General features: G+C 41.4%; 17 non-coding genes across 17 annotated transcripts; all 17 read left to right on the plus strand.

The window, feature by feature from the left end:
* Positions 1 to 413: 413 nt before the first annotated feature.
* trnap-agg (transfer RNA proline (anticodon AGG)) lies at positions 414 to 485 on the plus strand. Its single transcript has one exon. It is a non-coding gene; the product is annotated as a tRNA-Pro (tRNA).
* Positions 486 to 1,915: 1,430 nt separating this feature from the next.
* trnap-agg (transfer RNA proline (anticodon AGG)) lies at positions 1,916 to 1,987 on the plus strand. Its single transcript has one exon. It is a non-coding gene; the product is annotated as a tRNA-Pro (tRNA).
* A 1,429-nt stretch (positions 1,988 to 3,416) lies between these two features.
* trnap-agg (transfer RNA proline (anticodon AGG)) lies at positions 3,417 to 3,488 on the plus strand. The gene has a single exon. It is a non-coding gene; the product is annotated as a tRNA-Pro (tRNA).
* Positions 3,489 to 4,917: 1,429 nt separating this feature from the next.
* On the plus strand, positions 4,918 to 4,989 carry trnap-agg (transfer RNA proline (anticodon AGG)). Its single transcript has one exon. It is a non-coding gene; the product is annotated as a tRNA-Pro (tRNA).
* Positions 4,990 to 6,418: 1,429 nt separating this feature from the next.
* Positions 6,419 to 6,490, plus strand: trnap-agg (transfer RNA proline (anticodon AGG)). Its single transcript has one exon. It is a non-coding gene; the product is annotated as a tRNA-Pro (tRNA).
* Positions 6,491 to 7,919: 1,429 nt separating this feature from the next.
* On the plus strand, positions 7,920 to 7,991 carry trnap-agg (transfer RNA proline (anticodon AGG)). The gene has a single exon. It is a non-coding gene; the product is annotated as a tRNA-Pro (tRNA).
* A 1,429-nt stretch (positions 7,992 to 9,420) lies between these two features.
* On the plus strand, positions 9,421 to 9,492 carry trnap-agg (transfer RNA proline (anticodon AGG)). The gene has a single exon. It is a non-coding gene; the product is annotated as a tRNA-Pro (tRNA).
* A 1,421-nt stretch (positions 9,493 to 10,913) lies between these two features.
* Positions 10,914 to 10,985, plus strand: trnap-cgg (transfer RNA proline (anticodon CGG)). The gene has a single exon. It is a non-coding gene; the product is annotated as a tRNA-Pro (tRNA).
* A 1,419-nt stretch (positions 10,986 to 12,404) lies between these two features.
* On the plus strand, positions 12,405 to 12,476 carry trnap-ugg (transfer RNA proline (anticodon UGG)). The gene has a single exon. It is a non-coding gene; the product is annotated as a tRNA-Pro (tRNA).
* Positions 12,477 to 13,527: 1,051 nt separating this feature from the next.
* On the plus strand, positions 13,528 to 13,599 carry trnap-ugg (transfer RNA proline (anticodon UGG)). The gene has a single exon. It is a non-coding gene; the product is annotated as a tRNA-Pro (tRNA).
* A 1,419-nt stretch (positions 13,600 to 15,018) lies between these two features.
* Positions 15,019 to 15,090, plus strand: trnap-ugg (transfer RNA proline (anticodon UGG)). The gene has a single exon. It is a non-coding gene; the product is annotated as a tRNA-Pro (tRNA).
* A 1,420-nt stretch (positions 15,091 to 16,510) lies between these two features.
* Positions 16,511 to 16,582, plus strand: trnap-ugg (transfer RNA proline (anticodon UGG)). The gene has a single exon. It is a non-coding gene; the product is annotated as a tRNA-Pro (tRNA).
* A 2,914-nt stretch (positions 16,583 to 19,496) lies between these two features.
* trnap-ugg (transfer RNA proline (anticodon UGG)) lies at positions 19,497 to 19,568 on the plus strand. The gene has a single exon. It is a non-coding gene; the product is annotated as a tRNA-Pro (tRNA).
* Positions 19,569 to 20,883: 1,315 nt separating this feature from the next.
* On the plus strand, positions 20,884 to 20,955 carry trnap-ugg (transfer RNA proline (anticodon UGG)). Its single transcript has one exon. It is a non-coding gene; the product is annotated as a tRNA-Pro (tRNA).
* A 1,421-nt stretch (positions 20,956 to 22,376) lies between these two features.
* On the plus strand, positions 22,377 to 22,448 carry trnap-ugg (transfer RNA proline (anticodon UGG)). The gene has a single exon. It is a non-coding gene; the product is annotated as a tRNA-Pro (tRNA).
* A 1,315-nt stretch (positions 22,449 to 23,763) lies between these two features.
* On the plus strand, positions 23,764 to 23,835 carry trnap-ugg (transfer RNA proline (anticodon UGG)). The gene has a single exon. It is a non-coding gene; the product is annotated as a tRNA-Pro (tRNA).
* A 1,420-nt stretch (positions 23,836 to 25,255) lies between these two features.
* On the plus strand, positions 25,256 to 25,327 carry trnap-ugg (transfer RNA proline (anticodon UGG)). Its single transcript has one exon. It is a non-coding gene; the product is annotated as a tRNA-Pro (tRNA).
* The last annotated feature ends 773 nt before the right edge of the window (positions 25,328 to 26,100 follow it).

Below are 26,100 nucleotides of genomic sequence, written 5' to 3' on the forward strand. Positions count from 1 at the left end.
TGGGATTTGCAGTGTTACAGATTCATTTACACACATACTTTTGGCAACTGATCTCCACTTTAGAATAAGAGATTAGAGAACTTTGAAATAAAAAAGACGGAAGCCACGCTGACAATGAGTGAGCTGAAGTGAAAGTTCTAGGATGTCTCTATTCGAAGATCGAACGTACAGAGGGTATCTTTTTGTACTCTGTGGTGCGGGCGCTCTTGTGATGGCTGTGACGGCTCTTGGAACCTGTTCTGTCTTAAAGTTGGTCTTGTTGATAAAATATGACGTGAGTTTAGGTGGTGGTGAGTTGGTGGAACCTGGCGGATGAGTCAAAGAAGAAAGAAAGCAATCACAAATTCCCAGGATTCTGTGGCCGTTTTAGCTGTCCACGCGCTCTCTCATCAAAGGCAAACACAGCAAATTTCGGCTCGTTGGTCTAGGGGTATGATTCTCGCTTAGGGTGCGAGAGGTCCCGGGTTCAAATCCCGGACGAGCCCTTCCCAGCTTTATTGACCTTGTATCTCTGCTTTACTGTGAAGAAGAAGGATTGAACGAACAATTACTAGTATGACAACACCCACAAATGCACTTGGTATCAAAGGACAATACAACTCAAAACTCCCCCACTCATTCCTAAGTTGCCTCAAGTCCTTCTTAAATTAAGTTCTTATGTGGAACTTGATTGACAGATCCAGAAGTCAATACCAGTATCTTGTAAGCACACACTCTGCAGTCTCGTCTCAGGCAGTTTTGGTATGTGTTCTTTAAATCAAGACAGAAACGCTTTGTATTCATATGCGCATGGAAAATAATTGAATTCTGAGATTTTCCAGATTTTTAAACATAAAGGAGGAAACTGAAATATAGATCTGTAAGGGAATAGAAGACCAGCATGGACATGGGGCTTTTCAAAACATGGATTGATTACACCTAGCTTAGACCCTGTAGTACATAGCAAATTGACAGAGACGCACTGAGATGCTCAAGTGCAGAAGTGACCATAGGAGCTAGTACATCAACCCACAGTCTAATTAGGATGCAATCCAAATCACATGATGATTGTTTAGGATACCCAATTGCTGACATGAACTCAGGAAGATCAATGGCAGAAAAATGGAGATGTGGAACCTGTTCTGTCTTAAAGTTGGTCTTGTTGACAAAATATGACGTGAGTTTAGGTGGTGGTGAAACCTATGATAAATGCTTGATGGGTGACTTTGGGTCGCTTCTTTGATCACAAATGCGTCTCTCTTTGTTCACTCAACTTGTTAATTAAGAGTGCTGATAACAATTGCAAACATGTCGTGTCTTACTTTGTTGTTTGGAGCTGTAGCAGTTTGCTGTCCCCTAACTCAACATGAGTGAATACACTGAACAACCCCAACGTTAAAACCACTGACAGTTAAGTGAACAACTCTTCTTCTTTTTTACAATGCAATTTTTAGCTGGACAAACCGTTATGCCAGCTTTTACTTGGATTTTTCGTTGACCCTCCACAAGTTTACACTCACAGCTGGGATTTGCAGTGTTACAGATTCATTTACACACATACTTTTGGCAACTAATCTCCACTTTAGAATAAGAGATTAGAGAACTTTGAAATAAAAAAGACGGAAGCCACGCTGACAATGAGTGAGCTGAAGTGAAAGTTCTAGGATGTCTCTATTCGAAGATCGAACGTACAGAGGGTATCTTTTTGTACTCTGTGGTGCGGGCGCTCTTGTGATGGCTGTGACGGCTCTTGGAACCTGTTCTGTCTTAAAGTTGGTCTTGTTGATAAAATATAACGTGAGTTTAGGTGGTGGTGAGTTGGTGGAACCTGGCGGATGAGTCAAAGAAGAAAGAAAGCCATCACAAATTCCCAGGATTCTGTGGCCGTTTTAGCTGTCCACGCGCTCTCTCATCAAAGGCAAACACTGCAAATTTCGGCTCGTTGGTCTAGGGGTATGATTCTCGCTTAGGGTGCGAGAGGTCCCGGGTTCAAATCCCGGACGAGCCCTTCCCAGCTTTATTGACCTTGTATCTCTGCTTTACTGTGAAGAAGAAGGATTGAATGAACAATTACTAGTATGACAACACCCACAAATGCACTTGGTATCAAAGGACAATACAACTCAAAGCTCCCCCACTCATTCCTAAGTTGCCTCAAGTCCTTCTTAAATTAAGTTCTTATGTGGAACTTGATTGACAGATCCAGAAGTCAATACCAGTATCTTGTAAGCACACACTCTGCAGTCTCGTCTCAGGCAGTTTTGGTATGTGTTCTTTAAATCAAGACAGAAACGCTTTGTATTCATATGCGCATGGAAAATAATTGAATTCTGAGATTTTCCAGATTTTTAAACATAAAGGAGGAAACTGAAATATAGATCTGTAAGGGAATAGAAGACCAGCATGGACATGGGGCTTTTCAAAACATGGATTGATTACACCTAGCTTAGACCCTGTAGTACATAGCAAATTGACAGAGACGCACTGAGATGCTCAAGTGCAGAAGTGACAAAAGGAGCTAGTACATCAACCCACAGTCTAATTAGGATGCAATCCAAATCACATGATGATTGTTTAGGATACCCAATTGCTGACATGAACTCAGGAAGATCAATGGCAGAAAAATGGAGATGTGGAACCTGTTCTGTCTTAAAGTTGGTCTTGTTGACAAAATATGACGTGAGTTTAGGTGGTGGTGAAACCTATGATAAATGCTTGATGGGTGACTTTGGGTTGCTTCTTTGATCCCAAATGCAACTCTCTTGTTCACTCAAGTTGTTAATTAAGAGTGCTGATAACAATTGCAAACATGTCATGTCTTACTTTGTTGTTTGGAGCTGTAGCAGTTTGCTGTCCCCTAACTCAACATGAGTGAATACACTGAACAACCCCAACGTTAAAACCACTGACAGTTAAGTGAACAACTCTTCTTCTTTTTTACAATGCAATTTTTAGCTGGACAAACCGTTATGCCAGCTTTTACTTGGATTTTTCGTTGACCCTCCACAAGTTTACACTCACAGCTGGGATTTGCAGTGTTACAGATTCATTTACACACATACTTTTGGCAACTAATCTCCACTTTAGAATAAGAGATTAGAGAACTTTGAAATAAAAAAGACGGAAGCCACGCTGACAATGAGTGAGCTGAAGTGAAAGTTCTAGGATGTCTCTATTCGAAGATCGAACGTACAGAGGGTATCTTTTTGTACTCTGTGGTGCGGGCGCTCTTGTGATGGCTGTGACGGCTCTTGGAACCTGTTCTGTCTTAAAGTTGGTCTTGTTGATAAAATATGACGTGAGTTTAGGTGGTGGTGAGTTGGTGGAACCTGGCGGATGAGTCAAAGAAGAAAGAAATCCATCACAAATTCCCAGGATTCTGTGGCCGTTTTAGCTGTCCACGCGCTGTCTCATCAAAGGCAAACACTGCAAATTTCGGCTCGTTGGTCTAGGGGTATGATTCTCGCTTAGGGTGCGAGAGGTCCCGGGTTCAAATCCCGGACGAGCCCTTCCCAGCTTTATTGACCTTGTATCTCTGCTTTACTGTGAAGAAGAAGGATTGAATGAACAATTACTAGTATGACAACACCCACAAATGCACTTGGTATCAAAGGACAATACAACTCAAAGCTCCCCCACTCATTCCTAAGTTGCCTCAAGTCCTTCTTAAATTAAGTTCTTATGTGGAACTTGATTGACAGATCCAGAAGTCAATACCAGTATCTTGTAAGCACACACTCTGCAGTCTCGTCTCAGGCAGTTTTGGTATGTGTTCTTTAAATCAAGACAGAAACGCTTTGTATTCATATGCGCATGGAAAATAATTGAATTCTGAGATTTTCCAGATTTTTAAAAATAAAGGAGGAAACTGAAATATAGATCTGTAAGGGAATAGAAGACCAGCATGGACATGGGGCTTTTCAAAACATGGATTGATTACACCTAGCTTAGACCCTGTAGTACATAGCAAATTGACAGAGACGCACTGAGATGCTCAAGTGCAGAAGTGACGATAGGAGCTAGTACATCAACCCACAGTCTAATTAGGATGCAATCCAAATCACATGATGATTGTTTAGGATACCCAATTGCTGACATGAACTCAGGAAGATCAATGGCAGAAAAATGGAGATGTGGAACCTGTTCTGTCTTAAAGTTGGTCTTGTTGACAAAATATGACGTGAGTTTAGGTGGTGGTGAAACCTATGATAAATGCTTGATGGGTGACTTTGGGTTGCTTCTTTGATCCCAAATGCAACTCTCTTTTTCACTCAAGTTGTTAATTAAGAGTGCTGATAACAATTGCAAACATGTCGTGTCTTACTTTGTTGTTTGGAGCTGTAGCAGTTTGCTGTCCCCTAACTCAACATGAGTGAATACACTGAACAACCCCAACGTTAAAACCACTGACAGTTAAGTGAACAACTCTTCTTCTTTTTTACAATGCAATTTTTAGCTGGACAAACCGTTATGCCAGCTTTTACTTGGATTTTTCGTTGACCCTCCACAAGTTTACACTCACAGCTGGGATTTGCAGTGTTACAGATTCATTTACACACATACTTTTGGCAACTAATCTCCACTTTAGAATAAGAGATTAGAGAACTTTGAAATAAAAAAGACGGAAGCCACGCTGACAATGAGTGAGCTGAAGTGAAAGTTCTAGGATGTCTCTATTCGAAGATCGAACGTACAGAGGGTATCTTTTTGTACTCTGTGGTGCGGGCGCTCTTGTGATGGCTGTGACGGCTCTTGGAACCTGTTCTGTCTTAAAGTTGGTCTTGTTGATAAAATATGACGTGAGTTTAGGTGGTGGTGAGTTGGTGGAACCTGGCGGATGAGTCAAAGAAGAAAGAAATCCATCACAAATTCCCAGGATTCTGTGGCCGTTTTAGCTGTCCACGCGCTCTCTCATCAAAGGCAAACACAGCAAATTTCGGCTCGTTGGTCTAGGGGTATGATTCTCGCTTAGGGTGCGAGAGGTCCCGGGTTCAAATCCCGGACGAGCCCTTCCCAGCTTTATTGACCTTGTATCTCTGCTTTACTGTGAAGAAGAAGGATTGAATGAACAATTACTAGTATGACAACACCCACAAATGCACTTGGTATCAAAGGACAATACAACTCAAAGCTCCCCCACTCATTCCTAAGTTGCCTCAAGTCCTTCTTAAATTAAGTTCTTATGTGGAACTTGATTGACAGATCCAGAAGTCAATACCAGTATCTTGTAAGCACACACTCTGCAGTCTCGTCTCAGGCAGTTTTGGTATGTGTTCTTTAAATCAAGACAGAAACGCTTTGTATTCATATGCGCATGGAAAATAATTGAATTCTGAGATTTTCCAGATTTTTAAAAATAAAGGAGGAAACTGAAATATAGATCTGTAAGGGAATAGAAGACCAGCATGGACATGGGGCTTTTCAAAACATGGATTGATTACACCTAGCTTAGACCCTGTAGTACATAGCAAATTGACAGAGACGCACTGAGATGCTCAAGTGCAGAAGTGACGATAGGAGCTAGTACATCAACCCACAGTCTAATTAGGATGCAATCCAAATCACATGATGATTGTTTAGGATACCCAATTGCTGACATGAACTCAGGAAGATCAATGGCAGAAAAATGGAGATGTGGAACCTGTTCTGTCTTAAAGTTGGTCTTGTTGACAAAATATGACGTGAGTTTAGGTGGTGGTGAAACCTATGATAAATGCTTGATGGGTGACTTTGGGTTGCTTCTTTGATCCCAAATGCAACTCTCTTTTTCACTCAAGTTGTTAATTAAGAGTGCTGATAACAATTGCAAACATGTCGTGTCTTACTTTGTTGTTTGGAGCTGTAGCAGTTTGCTGTCCCCTAACTCAACATGAGTGAATACACTGAACAACCCCAACGTTAAAACCACTGACAGTTAAGTGAACAACTCTTCTTCTTTTTTACAATGCAATTTTTAGCTGGACAAACCGTTATGCCAGCTTTTACTTGGATTTTTCGTTGACCCTCCACAAGTTTACACTCACAGCTGGGATTTGCAGTGTTACAGATTCATTTACACACATACTTTTGGCAACTAATCTCCACTTTAGAATAGGAGATTAGAGAACTTTGAAATAAAAAAGACGGAAGCCACGCTGACAATGAGTGAGCTGAAGTGAAAGTTCTAGGATGTCTCTATTCGAAGATCGAACGTACAGAGGGTATCTTTTTGTACTCTGTGGTGCGGGCGCTCTTGTGATGGCTGTGACGGCTCTTGGAACCTGTTCTGTCTTAAAGTTGGTCTTGTTGATAAAATATGACGTGAGTTTAGGTGGTGGTGAGTTGGTGGAACCTGGCGGATGAGTCAAAGAAGAAAGAAATCCATCACAAATTCCCAGGATTCTGTGGCCGTTTTAGCTGTCCACGCGCTCTCTCATCAAAGGCAAACACAGCAAATTTCGGCTCGTTGGTCTAGGGGTATGATTCTCGCTTAGGGTGCGAGAGGTCCCGGGTTCAAATCCCGGACGAGCCCTTCCCAGCTTTATTGACCTTGTATCTCTGCTTTACTGTGAAGAAGAAGGATTGAATGAACAATTACTAGTATGACAACACCCACAAATGCACTTGGTATCAAAGGACAATACAACTCAAAGCTCCCCCACTCATTCCTAAGTTGCCTCAAGTCCTTCTTAAATTAAGTTCTTATGTGGAACTTGATTGACAGATCCAGAAGTCAATACCAGTATCTTGTAAGCACACACTCTGCAGTCTCGTCTCAGGCAGTTTTGGTATGTGTTCTTTAAATCAAGACAGAAACGCTTTGTATTCATATGCGCATGGAAAATAATTGAATTCTGAGATTTTCCAGATTTTTAAAAATAAAGGAGGAAACTGAAATATAGATCTGTAAGGGAATAGAAGACCAGCATGGACATGGGGCTTTTCAAAACATGGATTGATTACACCTAGCTTAGACCCTGTAGTACATAGCAAATTGACAGAGACGCACTGAGATGCTCAAGTGCAGAAGTGACGATAGGAGCTAGTACATCAACCCACAGTCTAATTAGGATGCAATCCAAATCACATGATGATTGTTTAGGATACCCAATTGCTGACATGAACTCAGGAAGATCAATGGCAGAAAAATGGAGATGTGGAACCTGTTCTGTCTTAAAGTTGGTCTTGTTGACAAAATATGACGTGAGTTTAGGTGGTGGTGAAACCTATGATAAATGCTTGATGGGTGACTTTGGGTTGCTTCTTTGATCCCAAATGCAACTCTCTTTTTCACTCAAGTTGTTAATTAAGAGTGCTGATAACAATTGCAAACATGTCGTGTCTTACTTTGTTGTTTGGAGCTGTAGCAGTTTGCTGTCCCCTAACTCAACATGAGTGAATACACTGAACAACCCCAACGTTAAAACCACTGACAGTTAAGTGAACAACTCTTCTTCTTTTTTACAATGCAATTTTTAGCTGGACAAACCGTTATGCCAGCTTTTACTTGGATTTTTCGTTGACCCTCCACAAGTTTACACTCACAGCTGGGATTTGCAGTGTTACAGATTCATTTACACACATACTTTTGGCAACTAATCTCCACTTTAGAATAGGAGATTAGAGAACTTTGAAATAAAAAAGACGGAAGCCACGCTGACAATGAGTGAGCTGAAGTGAAAGTTCTAGGATGTCTCTATTCGAAGATCGAACGTACAGAGGGTATCTTTTTGTACTCTGTGGTGCGGGCGCTCTTGTGATGGCTGTGACGGCTCTTGGAACCTGTTCTGTCTTAAAGTTGGTCTTGTTGATAAAATATGACGTGAGTTTAGGTGGTGGTGAGTTGGTGGAACCTGGCGGATGAGTCAAAGAAGAAAGAAATCCATCACAAATTCCCAGGATTCTGTGGCCGTTTTAGCTGTCCACGCGCTCTCTCATCAAAGGCAAACACAGCAAATTTCGGCTCGTTGGTCTAGGGGTATGATTCTCGCTTAGGGTGCGAGAGGTCCCGGGTTCAAATCCCGGACGAGCCCTTCCCAGCTTTATTGACCTTGTATCTCTGCTTTACTGTGAAGAAGAAGGATTGAATGAACAATTACTAGTATGACAACACCCACAAATGCACTTGGTATCAAAGGACAATACAACTCAAAGCTCCCCCACTCATTCCTAAGTTGCCTCAAGTCCTTCTTAAATTAAGTTCTTATGTGGAACTTGATTGACAGATCCAGAAGTCAATACCAGTATCTTGTAAGCACACACTCTGCAGTCTCGTCTCAGGCAGTTTTGGTATGTGTTCTTTAAATCAAGACAGAAACGCTTTGTATTCATATGCGCATGGAAAATAATTGAATTCTGAGATTTTCCAGATTTTTAAAAATAAAGGAGGAAACTGAAATATAGATCTGTAAGGGAATAGAAGACCAGCATGGACATGGGGCTTTTCAAAACATGGATTGATTACACCTAGCTTAGACCCTGTAGTACATAGCAAATTGACAGAGACGCACTGAGATGCTCAAGTGCAGAAGTGACGATAGGAGCTAGTACATCAACCCACAGTCTAATTAGGATGCAATCCAAATCACATGATGATTGTTTAGGATACCCAATTGCTGACATGAACTCAGGAAGATCAATGGCAGAAAAATGGAGATGTGGAACCTGTTCTGTCTTAAAGTTGGTCTTGTTGACAAAATATGACGTGAGTTTAGGTGGTGGTGAAACCTATGATAAATGCTTGATGGGTGACTTTGGGTTGCTTCTTTGATCCCAAATGCAACTCTCTTTTTCACTCAAGTTGTTAATTAAGAGTGCTGATAACAATTGCAAACATGTCGTGTCTTACTTTGTTGTTTGGAGCTGTAGCAGTTTGCTGTCCCCTAACTCAACATGAGTGAATACACTGAACAACCCCAACGTTAAAACCACTGACAGTTAAGTGAACAACTCTTCTTCTTTTTTACAATGCAATTTTTAGCTGGACAAACCGTTATGCCAGCTTTTACTTGGATTTTTCGTTGACCCTCCACAAGTTTACACTCACAGCTGGGATTTGCAGTGTTACAGATTCATTTACACACATACTTTTGGCAACTAATCTCCACTTTAGAATAGGAGATTAGAGAACTTTGAAATAAAAAAGACGGAAGCCACGCTGACAATGAGTGAGCTGAAGTGAAAGTTCTAGGATGTCTCTATTCGAAGATCGAACGTACAGAGGGTATCTTTTTGTACTCTGTGGTGCGGGCGCTCTTGTGATGGCTGTGACGGCTCTTGGAACCTGTTCTGTCTTAAAGTTGGTCTTGTTGATAAAATATGACGTGAGTTTAGGTGGTGGTGAGTTGGTGGAACCTGGCGGATGAGTCAAAGAAGAAAGAAATCCATCACAAATTCCCAGGATTCTGTGGCCGTTTTAGCTGTCCACGCGCTCTCTCATCAAAGGCAAACACAGCAAATTTCGGCTCGTTGGTCTAGGGGTATGATTCTCGCTTAGGGTGCGAGAGGTCCCGGGTTCAAATCCCGGACGAGCCCTTCCCAGCTTTATTGACCTTGTATCTCTGCTTTACTGTGAAGAAGAAGGATTGAATGAACAATTACTAGTATGACAACACCCACAAATGCACTTGGTATCAAAGGACAATACAACTCAAAGCTCCCCCACTCATTCCTAAGTTGCCTCAAGTCCTTCTTAAATTAAGTTCTTATGTGGAACTTGATTGACAGATCCAGAAGTCAATACCAGTATCACTTGAGCACACACTCTGCAGTCTCGTCTCAGGCAGTTTTGGTATGTTTTCTTTAAATCAAGACAGAAACGCTTTGTATTCATAAGCGCATGGAAAATAATTGAATTCTCAGATTTTTAAACATAAAGGAGGAAACTGAAATATAGATCGGTAAGGGAATAGAAGACCAGCATGGACATGGGGCTTTTCAAAACATGGATTGATTACACCTAGCTTAGACCCTGTAGTACATAGCAAATTGACAGAGACGCACTGAGATGCTCAAGTGCAGAAGTGACGATAGGAGCTAGTACATCAACCCACAGTCTAATTAGGATGCAATCCAAATCACATGATGATTGTTTAGGATACCCAATTGCTGACATGAACTCAGGAAGATCAATGGCAGAAAAATGGAGATGTGGAACCTGTTCTGTCTTAAAGTTGGTCTTGTTGACAAAATATGACGTGAGTTTAGGTGGTGGTGAAACCTATGATAAATGCTTGATGGGTGACTTTGGGTTGCTTCTTTGATCACCAATGCGTCTCTCTTTGTTCACTCAACTTGTTAATTAAGAGTGCTGATAACAATTGCAAACATGTTGTGTCTTACTTTGTTGTTTGGAGCTGTAGCAGTTTGCTGTCCCCTAACTCAACATGAGTGAATACACTGAACAACCCCAACGTTAAAACCACTGACAGTTAAGTGAACAACTCTTCTTCTTTTTTACAATGCAATTTTTAGCTGGACAAACCGTTATGCCAGCTTTTACTTGGATTTTTCGTTGACCCTCCACAAGTTTACACTCACAGCTGGGATTTGCAGTGTTACAGATTCGTTTACACACATACTTTTGGCAACTAATCTCCACTTTAGAATAAGAGATTAGAGAACTTTGAAATAAAAAAGACGGAAGCCACGCTGACAATGAGTGAGCTGAAGTGAAAGTTCTAGGATGTCTCTATTCGAAGATCGAACGTACAGAGGGTATCTTTTTGTACTCTGTGGTGCGGGCGCTCTTGTGATGGCTGTGACGGCTCTTGGAACCTGTTCTGTCTTAAAGTTGGTCTTGTTGATAAAATATGACGTGAGTTTAGGTGGTGGTGAGTTGGTGGAACCTGGCGGATGAGTCAAAGAAGAAAGAAAGCCATCACAAATTCCCAGGATTCTGTGGCCATGTTAGCTGTCCACGCGCTCTCTCATCAAAGGCAAACACAGCAAATTTCGGCTCGTTGGTCTAGGGGTATGATTCTCGCTTCGGGTGCGAGAGGTCCCGGGTTCAAATCCCGGACGAGCCCTTCCCAGCTTTACTGACCTTGTGTCTCTGCTTTACTGTGAAGAGGAAGGATTGAATGAACAATTACTAGTATGACAACACCCACAAATGCACTGGGTATCAAAGGACAATACAACTCAAAGCTCCCCCACTCATTCCTAAGTTGCCTCAAGTCCTTCTTAAATTAAGTTCTTATTTGGAACTTGATTGACAGATCCAGAAGTCAATACCAGTATCACTTGAGCACACACTCTGCAGTCTCGTCTCAGGCAGTTTTGGTATGTTTTCTTTAAATCAAGACGGAAACGCTTCGTATTCATATGCGTATGGAAAATAATTGAATTCTGAGATTTTTAAACATAAAGGAGGAAACTGAAATATAGATCTGTAAGGGAATAGAAGACCAGCATGGACATGGGGCTTTTCAAAACATGGATTGATTACACCTAGCTAAATCCTGTAGTACATAGCAAATTGACAGAGACGCACTGAGATGCTCAAGTGCAGAAGTGACGATAGGAGCTAGTACATCAACCCACAGTCTAATTAGGATGCAATCCAAATCACATGATGATTGTTTAGGATACCCAATTGCTGACATGAACTCAGGAAGATCAATGGCAGAAAAATGGAGATGTGGAACCTGTTCTGTCTTAAAGTTGGTCTTGTTGACAAAATATGACGTGAGTTTAGGTGGTGGTGAAACCTATGATAAATGCTTGATGGGTGACTTTGGGTTGCTTCTTTGATCACCAATGCGTCTCTCTTTGTTCACTCAACTTGTTAATTAAGAGTGCTGATAACAATTGCAAACATGTTGTGTCTTACTTTGTTGTTTGGAGCTGTAGCAGTTTGCTGTCCCCTAACTCAACATGAGTGAATACACTGAACAACCCCAACGTTAAAACCACTGACAGTTAAGTGAACAACTCTTCTTCTTTTTTACAATGCAATTTTTAGCTGGACAAACCGTTATGCCAGCTTTTACTTGGATTTTTCGTTGACCCTCCACAAGTTTACACTCACAGCTGGGATTTGCAGTGTTACAGATTCATTTACACACATACTTTTGGCAACTAATCTCCACTTTAGAATAAGAGATTAGAGAACTTTGAAATAAAAAAGACGGAAGCCAAGCTGACAATGAGTGAGCTGAACTGAAAGTTCTAGGATGTCTCTATTCGAAGATCGAACGTACAGAGGGTATCTTTTTGTACTCTGTGGTGCGGGCGCTCTTGTGATGGCTGTGACGGCTCTTGGAACCTGTTCTGTCTTAAAGTTGGTCTTGTTGATAAAATATGACGTGAGTTTAGGTGGTGGTGAGTTGGTGGAACCTGGCGGATGAGTCAAAGAAGAAAGAAAGCCATCACAAATTCCCAGGATTCTGTGGCCGTTTTAGCTGTCACGCGTTCTCTCATCAAAGGCAAACATAGCAAATTTCGGCTCGTTGGTCTAGGGGTATGATTCTCGCTTTGGGTGCGAGAGGTCTCGGGTTCAAATCCCGGACGAGCCCTTCCCAGCTTTACTGACCTTGTGTCTCTGCTTTACTGTGAAGAGGAAGAATTGAATGAACAATTACTAGTATGACAACACCCACAAATGCACTTGGTATCAAAGGACAATACAACTCAAAGCTCCCCCACTCATTCCTAAGTTGCCTCAAGTCCTTCTTAAATTAAGTTCTTATGTGGAACTTGATTGACAGATCCAGAAGTCAATACCAGTATCACGTGAGCACACACTCTGCAGTCTCGTCTCAGGCAGTTTTGGTATGTTTTCTTTAAATGAAGACGGAAACGCTTCGTATTCATATGCGTATGGAAAATAATTGAATTCTGAGATTTTTAAACATAAAGGAGGAAACTGAAATATAGATCTGTAAGGGAATAGAAGACCAACATGGACATGGGGCTTTTCAAAAGATGGATTGATTACACCTAGCTTAGACCCTGTAGTACATAGCAAATTGACAGAGACGCACTGAGATGCTCAAGTGCAGAAGTGACGATAGGAGCTAGTACATCAACCCACAGTCTAATTAGGATGCAATCCAAATCACATGATGATTGTTTAGGATACCCAATTGCTGACATGAACTCAGGAAGATCAATGGCATTTTTCGTTGACCCTCCACAAGTTTACACTCACAGCTGGGATTTGCAGTGTTACAGATTCATTTACACACATACTTTTGGCAACTAATCTCCACTTTAGAATAAGAGATTAGAGAACTTTGAAATAAAAAAGACGGAAGCCACGCTGACAATGAGTGAGCTGAAGTGAAAGTTCTAGGATGTCTCTATTCGAAGATCGAACGTACAGAGGGTATCTTTTTGTACTCTGTGGTGCGGGCGCTCTTGTGATGGCTGTGACGGCTCTTGGAACCTGTTCTGTCTTAAAGTTGGTCTTGTTGATAAAATATGACGTGAGTTTAGGTGGTGGTGAGTTGGTGGAACCTGGCGGATGAGTCAAAGAAGAAAGAAATCCATCACAAATTCCCAGGATTCTGTGGCCGTTTTAGCTGTCCACGCGGTCTCTCATCAAAGGCAAACACAGCAAATTTCGGCTCGTTGGTCTAGGGGTATGGTTCTCGCTTTGGGTGCGAGAGGTCCCGGGTTCAAATCCCGGACGAGCCCTTCCCAGCTTTATTGACCTTGTATCTCTGCTTTACTGTGAAGAAGAAGGATTGAATGAACAATTACCAGTATGACAACACCCACAAATGCACTTGGTATCAAAGGACAATACAACTCAAAGCTCCCCCACTCATTCCTAAGTTGCCTCAAGTCCTTCTTAAATTAAGTTCTTATGTGGAACTTGATTGACAGATCCAGAAGTCAATACCAGTATCTTGTAAGCACACACTCTGCAGTCTCGTCTCAGGCAGTTTTGGTATGTGTTCTTTAAATCAAGACAGGAACGCTTTGTATTCATATGCGCATGGAAAATAATTGAATTCTCAGATTTTTAAACATAAAGGAGGAAACTGAAATATAGATCTGTAAGGGAATAGAAGACCAGCATGGACATGGGGCTTTTCAAAAGATGGATTGATTACACCTAGCTTAGACCCTGTAGTACATAGCAAATTGACAGAGACGCACTGAGATGCTCAAGTGCAGAAGTGACGATAGGAGCTAGTACATCAACCCACAGTCTAATTAGGATGCAATCCAAATCACATGATGATTGTTTAGGATACCCAATTGCTGATATGAACTCAGGAAGATCAATGGCAGAAAAATGGAGATGTGGAACCTGTTCTGTCTTAAAGTTGGTCTTGTTGACAAAATATGACGTGAGTTTAGGTGGTGGTGAAACCTATGATAAATGCTTGATGGGTGACTTTGGGTTGCTTCTTTGATCACAAATGCGTCTCTCTTTGTTCACTCAACTTGTTAATTAAGAGTGCTGATAACAATTGCAAACATGTTGTGTCTTACTTTGTTGTTTGGAGCTGTAGCAGTTTGCTGTCCCCTAACTCAAAATGAGTGAATACACTGAACAACCCCAACGTTAAAACCACTGACAGTTAAGTGAACAACTCTTCTTCTTTTTTACAATGCAATTTTTAGCTGGACAAACCGTTATGCCAGCTTTTACTTGGATTTTTCGTTGACCCTCCACAAGTTTACACTCACAGCTGGGATTTGCAGTGTTACAGATTCATTTACACACATACTTTTGGCAACTAATCTCCACTTTAGAATAAGAGATTAGAGAACTTTGAAATAAAAAAGACGGAAGCCACGCTGACAATGAGTGAGCTGAAGTGAAAGTTCTAGGATGTCTCTATTCGAAGATCGAACGTACAGAGGGTATCTTTTTGTACTCTGTGGTGCGGGCGCTCTTGTGATGGCTGACACGGCTTGGAACCTGTTCTGTCTTAAAGTTGGTCTTGTTGATAAAATATGACGTGAGTTTAGGTGGTGGTGAGTTGGTGGAACCTGGCGGATGAGTCAAAGAAGAAAGAAATCCATCACAAATTCCCAGGATTCTGTGGCCGTTTTAGCTGTCAACGCGTTCTCTCATCAAAGGCAAACACAGCAAATTTCGGCTCGTTGGTCTAGGGGTATGATTCTCGCTTTGGGTGCGAGAGGTCCCGGGTTCAAATCCCGGACGAGCCCTTCCCAGCTTTATTGACCTTGTATCTCTGCTTTACTGTGAAGAAGAAGGATTGAATGAACAATTACTAGTATGACAACACCCAGAAATGCACTGGGTATCAAAGGACAATACAACTCAAAGCTCCCCCACTCATTCCTAAGTTGCCTCAAGTCCTTCTTAAATTAAGTTCTTATGTGGAACTTGATTGACAGATCCAGAAGTCAATACCAGTATCACTTGAGCACACACTCTGCAGTCTCGTCTCAGGCAGTTTTGGTATGTTTTCTTTAAATCAAGACGGAAACGCTTCGTATTCATATGCGTATGGAACATAATTGAATTCTCAGATTTTTAAACATAAAGGAGGAAACTGAAATATAGATCTGTAAGGGAATAGAAGACCAGCATGGACATGGGTCTTTTCAAAAGATGGATTGATTACACCTAGCTTAGACCCTGTAGTACATAGCAAATTGACAGAGACGCACTGAGATGCTCAAGTGCAGAAGTGACGATAGGAGCTAGTACATCAACCCACAGTCTAATTAGGATGCAATCCAAATCACATGATGATTGTTTAGGATACCCAATTGCTGACATGAACTCAGGAAGATCAATGGCAGAAAAATGGAGATGTGGAACCTGTTCTGTCTTAAAGTTGGTCTTGTTGACAAAATATGACGTGAGTTTAGGTGGTGGTGAAACCTATGATAAATGCTTGATGGGTGACTTTGGGTTGCTTCTTTGATCACCAATGCGTCTCTCTTTGTTCACTCAACTTGTTAATTAAGAGTGCTGATAACAATTGCAAACATGTTGTGTCTTACTTTGTTGTTTGGAGCTGTAGCAGTTTGCTGTCCCCTAACTCAACATGAGTGAATACACTGAACAACCCCAACGTTAAAACCACTGACAGTTAAGTGAACAACTCTTCTTCTTTTTTACAATGCAATTTTTAGCTGGACAAACCGTTATGCCAGCTTTTACTTGGATTTTTCGTTGACCCTCCACAAGTTTACACTCACAGCTGGGATTTGCAGTGTTACAGATTCATTTACACACATACTTTTGGCAACCAATCTCCACTTTAGAATAAGAGATTAGAGAACTTTGAAATAAAAAAGACGGAAGCCACGCTGACAATGAGTGAGCTGAAGTGAAAGTTCTAGGATGTCTCTATTCGAAGATCGAACGTACAGAGGGTATCTTTTTGTACTCTGTGGTGTGGGCGCTCTTGTGATGGCTGTGACGGCTCTTGGAACCTGTTCTGTCTTAAAGTTGGTCTTGTTGATAAAATATGACGTGAGTTTAGGTGGTGGTGAGTTGGTGGAACCTGGCGGATGAGTCAAAGAAGAAAGAAAGCCATCACAAATTCCCAGGATTCTGTGGCCGTTTTAGCTGTCACGCGTTCTCTCATCAAAGGCAAACATAGCAAATTTCGGCTCGTTGGTCTAGGGGTATGATTCTCGCTTTGGGTGCGAGAGGTCTCGGGTTCAAATCCCGGACGAGCCCTTCCCAGCTTTACTGACCTTGTGTCTCTGCTTTACTGTGAAGAGGAAGAATTGAATGAACAATTACTAGTATGACAACACCCACAAATGCACTTGGTATCAAAGGACAATACAACTCAAAGCTCCCCCACTCATTCCTAAGTTGCCTCAAGTCCTTCTTAAATTAAGTTCTTATGTGGAACTTGATTGACAGATCCAGAAGTCAATACCAGTATCACGTGAGCACACACTCTGCAGTCTCGTCTCAGGCAGTTTTGGTATGTTTTCTTTAAATGAAGACGGAAACGCTTCGTATTCATATGCGTATGGAAAATAATTGAATTCTGAGATTTTTAAACATAAAGGAGGAAACTGAAATATAGATCTGTAAGGGAATAGAAGACCAACATGGACATGGGGCTTTTCAAAAGATGGATTGATTACACCTAGCTTAGACCCTGTAGTACATAGCAAATTGACAGAGACGCACTGAGATGCTCAAGTGCAGAAGTGACGATAGGAGCTAGTACATCAACCCACAGTCTAATTAGGATGCAATCCAAATCACATGATGATTGTTTAGGATACCCAATTGCTGACATGAACTCAGGAAGATCAATGGCAGAAAAATGGAGATGTGGAACCTGTTCTGTCTTAAAGTTGGTCTTGTTGACAAAATATGAAGTGAGTTTAGGTGGTGGTGAAACCTATGATAAATGCTTGATGGGTGACTTTGGGTTGCTTCTTTGATCACAAATGCGTCTCTCTTTGTTCACTCAACTTGTTAATTAAGAGTGCTGATAACAATTGCAAACATGTTGTGTCTTACTTTGTTGTTTGGAGCTGTAGCAGTTTGCTGTCCCCTAACTCAAAATGAGTGAATACACTGAACAACCCCAACGTTAAAACCACTGACAGTTAAGTGAACAACTCTTCTTCTTTTTTACAATGCAATTTTTAGCTGGACAAACCGTTATGCCAGCTTTTACTTGGATTTTTCGTTGACCCTCCACAAGTTTACACTCACAGCTGGGATTTGCAGTGTTACAGATTCATTTACACACATACTTTTGGCAACTAATCTCCACTTTAGAATAAGAGATTAGAGAACTTTGAAATAAAAAAGACGGAAGCCACGCTGACAATGAGTGAGCTGAAGTGAAAGTTCTAGGATGTCTCTATTCGAAGATCGAACGTACAGAGGGTATCTTTTTGTACTCTGTGGTGCGGGCGCTCTCGTGATGGCTGTGACGGCTCTTGGAACCTGTTCTGTCTTAAAGTTGGTCTTGTTGATAAAATATGACGTGAGTTTAGGTGGTGGTGAGTTGGTGGAACCTGGCGGATGAGTCAAAGAAGAAAGAAAGCCATCACAAATTCCCAGGATTCTGTGGCCGTTTTAGCTGTCCACGCGCTCTCTCATCAAAGGCAAACACAGCAAATTTCGGCTCTTTGTTCTAGGGGTATGATTCTCGCTTTGGGTGCGAGAGGTCCCGGGTTCAAATCCCGGACGAGCCCTTCCCAGCTTTATTGACCTTGTATCTCTGCTTTACTGTGAAGAAGAAGGATTGAATGAACAATTACTAGTATGACAACACCCACAAATGCACTTGGTATCAAAGGACAATACAACTCAAAGCTCCCCCACTCATTCCTAAGTTGCCTCAAGTCCTTCTTAAATTAAGTTCTTATGTGGAACTTGATTGACAGATCCAGAAGTCAATACCAGTATCACTTGAGCACACACTCTGCAGTCTCGTCTCAGGCAGTTTTGGTATGTTTTCTTTAAATGAAGACGGAAACGCTTCGTATTCATATGCGTATGGAAAATAATTGAATTCTCAGATTTTTAAACATAAAGGAGGAAACTGAAATATAGATCTGTAAGGGAATAGAAGACCAGCATGGACATGGGGCTTTTCAAAAGATGGATTGATTACACCTAGCTTAGACCCTGTAGTACATAGCAAATTGACAGAGACGCACTGAGATGCTCAAGTGCAGAAGTGACCATAGGAGCTAGTACATCAACCCACAGTCTAATTAGGATGCAATCCAAATCACATGATGATTGTTTAGGATACCCAATTGCTGACATGAACTCAGGAAGATCAATGGCAGAAAAATGGAGATGTGGAACCTGTTCTGTCTTAAAGTTGGTCTTGTTGACAAAATATGACGTGAGTTTAGGTGGTGGTGAAACCTATGATAAATGCTTGATGGGTGACTTTGGGTTGCTTCTTTGATCACAAATGCGTCTCTCTTTGTTCACTCAACTTGTTAATTAAGAGTGCTGATAACAATTGCAAACATGTTGTGTCTTACTTTGTTGTTTGGAGCTGTAGCAGTTTGCTGTCCCCTAACTCAAAATGAGTGAATACACTGAACAACCCCAACGTTAAAACCACTGACAGTTAAGTGAACAACTCTTCTTCTTTTTTACAATGCAATTTTTAGCTGGACAAACCGTTATGCCAGCTTTTACTTGGATTTTTCGTTGACCCTCCACAAGTTTACACTCACAGCTGGGATTTGCAGTGTTACAGATTCATTTACACACATACTTTTGGCAACTAATCTCCACTTTAGAATAAGAGATTAGAGAACTTTGAAATAAAAAAGACGGAAGCCACGCTGACAATGAGTGAGCTGAAGTGAAAGTTCTAGGATGTCTCTATTCGAAGATCGAACGTACAGAGGGTATCTTTTTGTACTCTGTGGTGCGGGCGCTCTCGTGATGGCTGTGACGGCTCTTGGAACCTGTTCTGTCTTAAAGTTGGTCTTGTTGATAAAATATGACGTGAGTTTAGGTGGTGGTGAGTTGGTGGAACCTGGCGGATGAGTCAAAGAAGAAAGAAAGCAATCACAAATTCCCAGGATTCGGTGGCCGTTTTAGCTGTCCACGCCCTCTCTCATCAAAAGCAAACACAGCAAATTTCGGCTCGTTGGTCTAGGGGTATGATTCTCGCTTTGGGTGCGAGAGGTCTCGGGTTCAAATCCCGGACGAGCCCTTCCCAGCTTTACTGACCTTGTGTCTCTGCTTTACTGTGAAGAAGAAGGATTGAATGAACAATTACTAGTATGACAACACCCACAAATGCACTTGGTATCAAAGGACAATACAACTCAAAGCTCCCCCACTCATTCCTAAGTTGCCTCAAGTCCTTCTTAAATTAAGTTCTTATGTGGAACTTGATTGACAGATCCAGAAGTCAATACCAGTATCACGTGAGCACACACTCTGCAGTCTCGTCTCAGGCAGTTTTGGTATGTTTTCTTTAAATGAAGACAGAAACGCTTCGTATTCATATGCGTATGGAAAATAATTGAATTCTGAGATTTTTAAACATAAAGGAGGAAACTGAAATATAGATCTGTAAGGGAATAGAAGACCAACATGGACATGGGGCTTTTCAAAAGATGGATTGATTACACCTAGCTTAGACCCTGTAGTACATAGCAAATTGACAGAGACGCACTGAGATGCTCAAGTGCAGAAGTGACGATAGGAGCTAGTACATCAACCCACAGTCTAATTAGGATGCAATCCAAATCACATGATGATTGTTTAGGATACCCAATTGCTGACATGAACTCAGGAAGATCAATGGCAGAAAAATGGAGATGTGGAACCTGTTCTGTCTTAAAGTTGGTCTTGTTGACAACTTGTTAATTAAGAGTGCTGATAACAATTGCAAACATGTTGTGTCTTACTTTGTTGTTTGGAGCTGTAGCAGTTTGCTGTCCCCTAACTCAACATGAGTGAATACACTGAACAACCCCAAGGTTAAAACCACTGACAGTTAAGTGAACATCTCTTCTTCTTTTTTACAATGCATTTTTTAGCTGGACAAACCATTATGCCAGCTTTTACTTGGATTTTTCGTTGACCCTCCACAAGTTTACACTCACAGCTGGGATTTGCAGTGTTACAGATTCATTTACACACATACTTTTGGCAACTAATCTTCACTTTAGAATAAGAGATTAGAGAACTTTGAAATAAAAAAGACGGAAGCCACGCTGACAATGAGTGAGCTGAAGTGAAAGTTCTAGGATGTCTCTATTCGAAGATCGAACGTACAGAGGGTATCTTTTTGTACTCTGTGGTGCGGGCGCTCTTGTGATGGCTGACACGGCTTGGAACCTGTTCTGTCTTAAAGTTGGTCTTGTTGATAAAATATGACGTGAGTTTAGGTGGTGGTGAGTTGGTGGAACCTGGCGGATGAGTCAAAGAAGAAAGAAATCCATCACAAATTCCCAGGATTCTGTGGCCGTTTTAGCTGTCCACGCGTTCTCTCATCAAAGGCAAACACAGCAAATTTCGGCTCGTTGGTCTAGGGGTATGATTCTCGCTTTGGGTGCGAGAGGTCCCGGGTTCAAATCCCGGACGAGCCCTTCCCAGCTTTATTGACCTTGTATCTCTGCTTTACTGTGAAGAAGAAGGATTGAATGAACAATTACTAGTATGACAACACCCAGAAATGCACTGGGTATCAAAGGACAATACAACTCAAAGCTCCCCCACTCATTCCTAAGTTGCCTCAAGTCCTTCTTAAATTAAGTTCTTATGTGGAACTTGATTGACAGATCCAGAAGTCAATACCAGTATCACGTGAGCACACACTCTGCAGTCTCGTCTCAGGCAGTTTTGGTATGTTTTCTTTAAATGAAGACGGAAACGCTTCGTATTCATATGCGTATGGAAAATAATTGAATTCTGAGATTTTTAAACATAAAGGAGGAAACTGAAATATAGATCTGTAAGGGAATAGAAGACCAACATGGACATGGGGCTTTTCAAAAGATGGATTGATTACACCTAGCTTAGACCCTGTAGTACATAGCAAATTGACAGAGACGCACTGAGATGCTCAAGTGCAGAAGTGACGATAGGAGCTAGTACATCAACCCACAGTCTAATTAGGATGCAATCCAAATCACATGATGATTGTTTAGGATACCCAATTGCTGACATGAACTCAGGAAGATCAATGGCAGAAAAATGGAGATGTGGAACCTGTTCTGTCTTAAAGTTGGTCTTGTTGACAAAATATGAAGTGAGTTTAGGTGGTGGTGAAACCTATGATAAATGCTTGATGGGTGACTTTGGGTTGCTTCTTTGATCACAAATGCGTCTCTCTTTGTTCACTCAACTTGTTAATTAAGAGTGCTGATAACAATTGCAAACATGTTGTGTCTTACTTTGTTGTTTGGAGCTGTAGCAGTTTGCTGTCCCCTAACTCAAAATGAGTGAATACACTGAACAACCCCAACGTTAAAACCACTGACAGTTAAGTGAACAACTCTTCTTCTTTTTTACAATGCAATTTTTAGCTGGACAAACCGTTATGCCAGCTTTTACTTGGATTTTTCGTTGACCCTCCACAAGTTTACACTCACAGCTGGGATTTGCAGTGTTACAGATTCATTTACACACATACTTTTGGCAACTAATCTCCACTTTAGAATAAGAGATTAGAGAACTTTGAAATAAAAAAGACGGAAGCCACGCTGACAATGAGTGAGCTGAAGTGAAAGTTCTAGGATGTCTCTATTCGAAGATCGAACGTACAGAGGGTATCTTTTTGTACTCTGTGGTGCGGGCGCTCTCGTGATGGCTGTGACGGCTCTTGGAACCTGTTCTGTCTTAAAGTTGGTCTTGTTGATAAAATATGACGTGAGTTTAGGTGGTGGTGAGTTGGTGGAACCTGGCGGATGAGTCAAAGAAGAAAGAAAGCAATCACAAATTCCCAGGATTCGGTGGCCGTTTTAGCTGTCCACGCCCTCTCTCATCAAAAGCAAACACAGCAAATTTCGGCTCGTTGGTCTAGGGGTATGATTCTCGCTTTGGGTGCGAGAGGTCTCGGGTTCAAATCCCGGACGAGCCCTTCCCAGCTTTACTGACCTTGTGTCTCTGCTTTACTGTGAAGAAGAAGGATTGAATGAACAATTACTAGTATGACAACACCCACAAATGCACTTGGTATCAAAGGACAATACAACTCAAAGCTCCCCCACTCATTCCTAAGTTGCCTCAAGTCCTTCTTAAATTAAGTTCTTATGTGGAACTTGATTGACAGATCCAGAAGTCAATACCAGTATCACGTGAGCACACACTCTGCAGTCTCGTCTCAGGCAGTTTTGGTATGTTTTCTTTAAATGAAGACGGAAACGCTTCGTATTCATATGCGTATGGAAAATAATTGAATTCTGAGATTTTTAAACATAAAGGAGGAAACTGAAATATAGATCTGTAAGGGAATAGAAGACCAACATGGACATGGGGCTTTTCAAAAGATGGATTGATTACACCTAGCTTAGACCCTGTAGTACATAGCAAATTGACAGAGACGCACTGAGATGCTCAAGTGCAGAAGTGACGATAGGAGCTAGTACAGCAACCCACAGTCTAATTAGGATGCAATCCAAATCACATGATGATTGTTTAGGATACCCAATTGCTGACATGAACTCAGGAAGATCAATGGCAGAAAAATGGAGATGTGGAACCTGTTCTGTCTTAAAGTTGGTCTTGTTGACAACTTGTTAATTAAGAGTGCTGATAACAATTGCAAACATGTTGTGTCTTACTTTGTTGTTTGGAGCTGTAGCAGTTTGCTGTCCCCTAACTCAACATGAGTGAATACACTGAACAACCCCAAGGTTAAAACCACTGACAGTTAAGTGAACATCTCTTCTTCTTTTTTACAATGCATTTTTTAGCTGGACAAACCATTATGCCAGCTTTTACTTGGATTTTTCGTTGACCCTCCACAAGTTTACACTCACAGCTGGGATTTGCAGTGTTACAGATTCATTTACACACATACTTTTGGCAACTAATCTTCACTTTAGAATAAGAGATTAGAGAACTTTGAAATAAAAAAGACGGAAGCCACGCTGACAATGAGTGAGCTGAAGTGAAAGTTCTAGGATGTCTCTATTCGAAGATCGAACGTACAGAGGGTATCTTTTTGTACTCTGTGGTGCGGGCGCTCTTGTGATGGCTGACACGGCTTGGAACCTGTTCTGTCTTAAAGTTGGTCTTGTTGATAAAATATGACGTGAGTTTAGGTGGTGGTGAGTTGGTGGAACCTGGCGGATGAGTCAAAGAAGAAAGAAATCCATCACAAATTCCCAGGATTCTGTGGCCGTTTTAGCTGTCCACGCGTTCTCTCATCAAAGGCAAACACAGCAAATTTCGGCTCGTTGGTCTAGGGGTATGATTCTCGCCTTGGGTGCGAGAGGTCCCGGGTTCAAATCCCGGACGAGCCCTTCCCAGCTTTATTGACCTTGTATCTCTGCTTTACTGTGAAGAAGAAGGATTGAATGAACAATTACTAGTATGACAACACCCAGAAATGCACTGGGTATCAAAGGACAATACAACTCAAAGCTCCCCCACTCATTCCTAAGTTGCCTCAAGTCCTTCTTAAATTAAGTTCTTATGTGGAACTTGATTGACAGATCCAGAAGTCAATACCAGTATCACTTGAGCACACACTCTGCAGTCTCGTCTCAGGCAGTTTTGGTATGTTTTCTTTAAATCAAGACGGAAACGCTTCGTATTCATATGCGTATGGAACATAATTGAATTCTCAGATTTTTAAACATAAAGGAGGAAACTGAAATATAGATCTGTAAGGGAATAGAAGACCAGCATGGACATGGGGCTTTTCAAAAGATGGATTGATTACACCTAGCTTAGACCCTGTAGTACATAGCAAATTGACAGAGACGCACTGAGATGCTCAAGTGCAGAAGTGACGATAGGAGCTAGTACATCAACCCACAGTCTAATTAGGATGCAATCCAAATCACATGATGATTGTTTAGGATACCCAATTGCTGACATGAACTCAGGAAGATCAATGGCAGAAAAATGGAGATGTGGAACCTGTTCTGTCTTAAAGTTGGTCTTGTTGACAAAATATGACGTGAGTTTAGGTGGTGGTGAAACCTATGATAAATGCTTGATGGGTGACTTTGGGTTGCTTCTTTGATCACAAATGCGTCTCTCTTTGTTCACTCAACTTGTTAATTAAGAGTGCTGATAACAATTGCAAACATGTTGTGTCTTACTTTGTTGTTTGGAGCTGTAGCAGTTTGCTGTCCCCTAACTCAACATGAGTGAATACACTGAACAACCCCAACGTTAAAACCACTGACAGTTAAGTGAACAACTCTTCTTCTTTTTTACAATGCAATTTTTAGCTGGACAAACCGTTATGCCAGCTTTTACTTGGATTTTTCGTTGACCCTCCACAAGTTTACACTCACAGCTGGGATTTGCAGTGTTACAGATTCATTTACACACATACTTTTGGCAACCAATCTCCACTTTAGAATAAGAGATTAGAGAACTTTGAAATAAAAAAGACGGAAGCCACGCTGACAATGAGTGAGCTGAAGTGAAAGTTCTAGGATGTCTCTATTCGAAGATCGAACGTACAGAGGGTATCTTTTTGTACTCTGTGGTGTGGGCGCTCTTGTGATGGCTGTGACGGCTCTTGGAACCTGTTCTGTCTTAAAGTTGGTCTTGTTGATAAAATATGACGTGAGTTTAGGTGGTGGTGAGTTGGTGGAACCTGGCGGATGAGTCAAAGAAGAAAGAAAGCCATCACAAATTCCCAGGATTCTGTGGCCGTTTTAGCTGTCACGCGTTCTCTCATCAAAGGCAAACATAGCAAATTTCGGCTCGTTGGTCTAGGGGTATGATTCTCGCTTTGGGTGCGAGAGGTCTCGGGTTCAAATCCCGGACGAGCCCTTCCCAGCTTTACTGACCTTGTGTCTCTGCTTTACTGTGAAGAGGAAGAATTGAATGAACAATTACTAGTATGACAACACCCACAAATGCACTTGGTATCAAAGGACAATACAACTCAAAGCTCCCCCACTCATTCCTAAGTTGCCTCAAGTCCTTCTTAAATTAAGTTCTTATGTGGAACTTGATTGACAGATCCAGAAGTCAATACCAGTATCACTTGAGCACACACTCTGCAGTCTCGTCTCAGGCAGTTTTGGTATGTTTTCTTTAAATGAAGACGGAAACGCTTCGTATTCATATGCGTATGGAAAATAATTGAATTCTGAGATTTTTAAACATAAAGGAGGAAACTGAAATATAGATCTGTAAGGGAATAGAAGACCAGCATGGACATGGGGCTTTTCAAAAGATGGATTGATTACACCTAGCTTAGACCCTGTAGTACATAGCAAATTGACAGAGACGCACTGAGATGCTCAAGTGCAGAAGTGACCATAGGAGCTAGTACATCAACCCACAGTCTAATTAGGATGCAATCCAAATCACATGATGATTGTTTAGGATACCCAATTGCTGACATGAACTCAGGAAGATCAATGGCAGAAAAATGGAGATGTGGAACCTGTTCTGTCTTAAAGTTGGTCTTGTTGACAAAATATGACGTGAGTTTAGGTGGTGGTGAAACCTATGATAAATGCTTGATGGGTGACTTTGGGTTGCTTCTTTGATCACAAATGCGTCTCTCTTTGTTCACTCAACTTGTTAATTAAGAG

This window comes from Leuresthes tenuis, unplaced genomic scaffold, assembly GCF_036924035.1.
Source record: "Leuresthes tenuis unplaced genomic scaffold, fLeuTen1.0.hap1 SCAF_23, whole genome shotgun sequence".
Classification (NCBI taxonomy): Eukaryota; Metazoa; Chordata; class Actinopteri; order Atheriniformes; family Atherinopsidae; genus Leuresthes; species Leuresthes tenuis.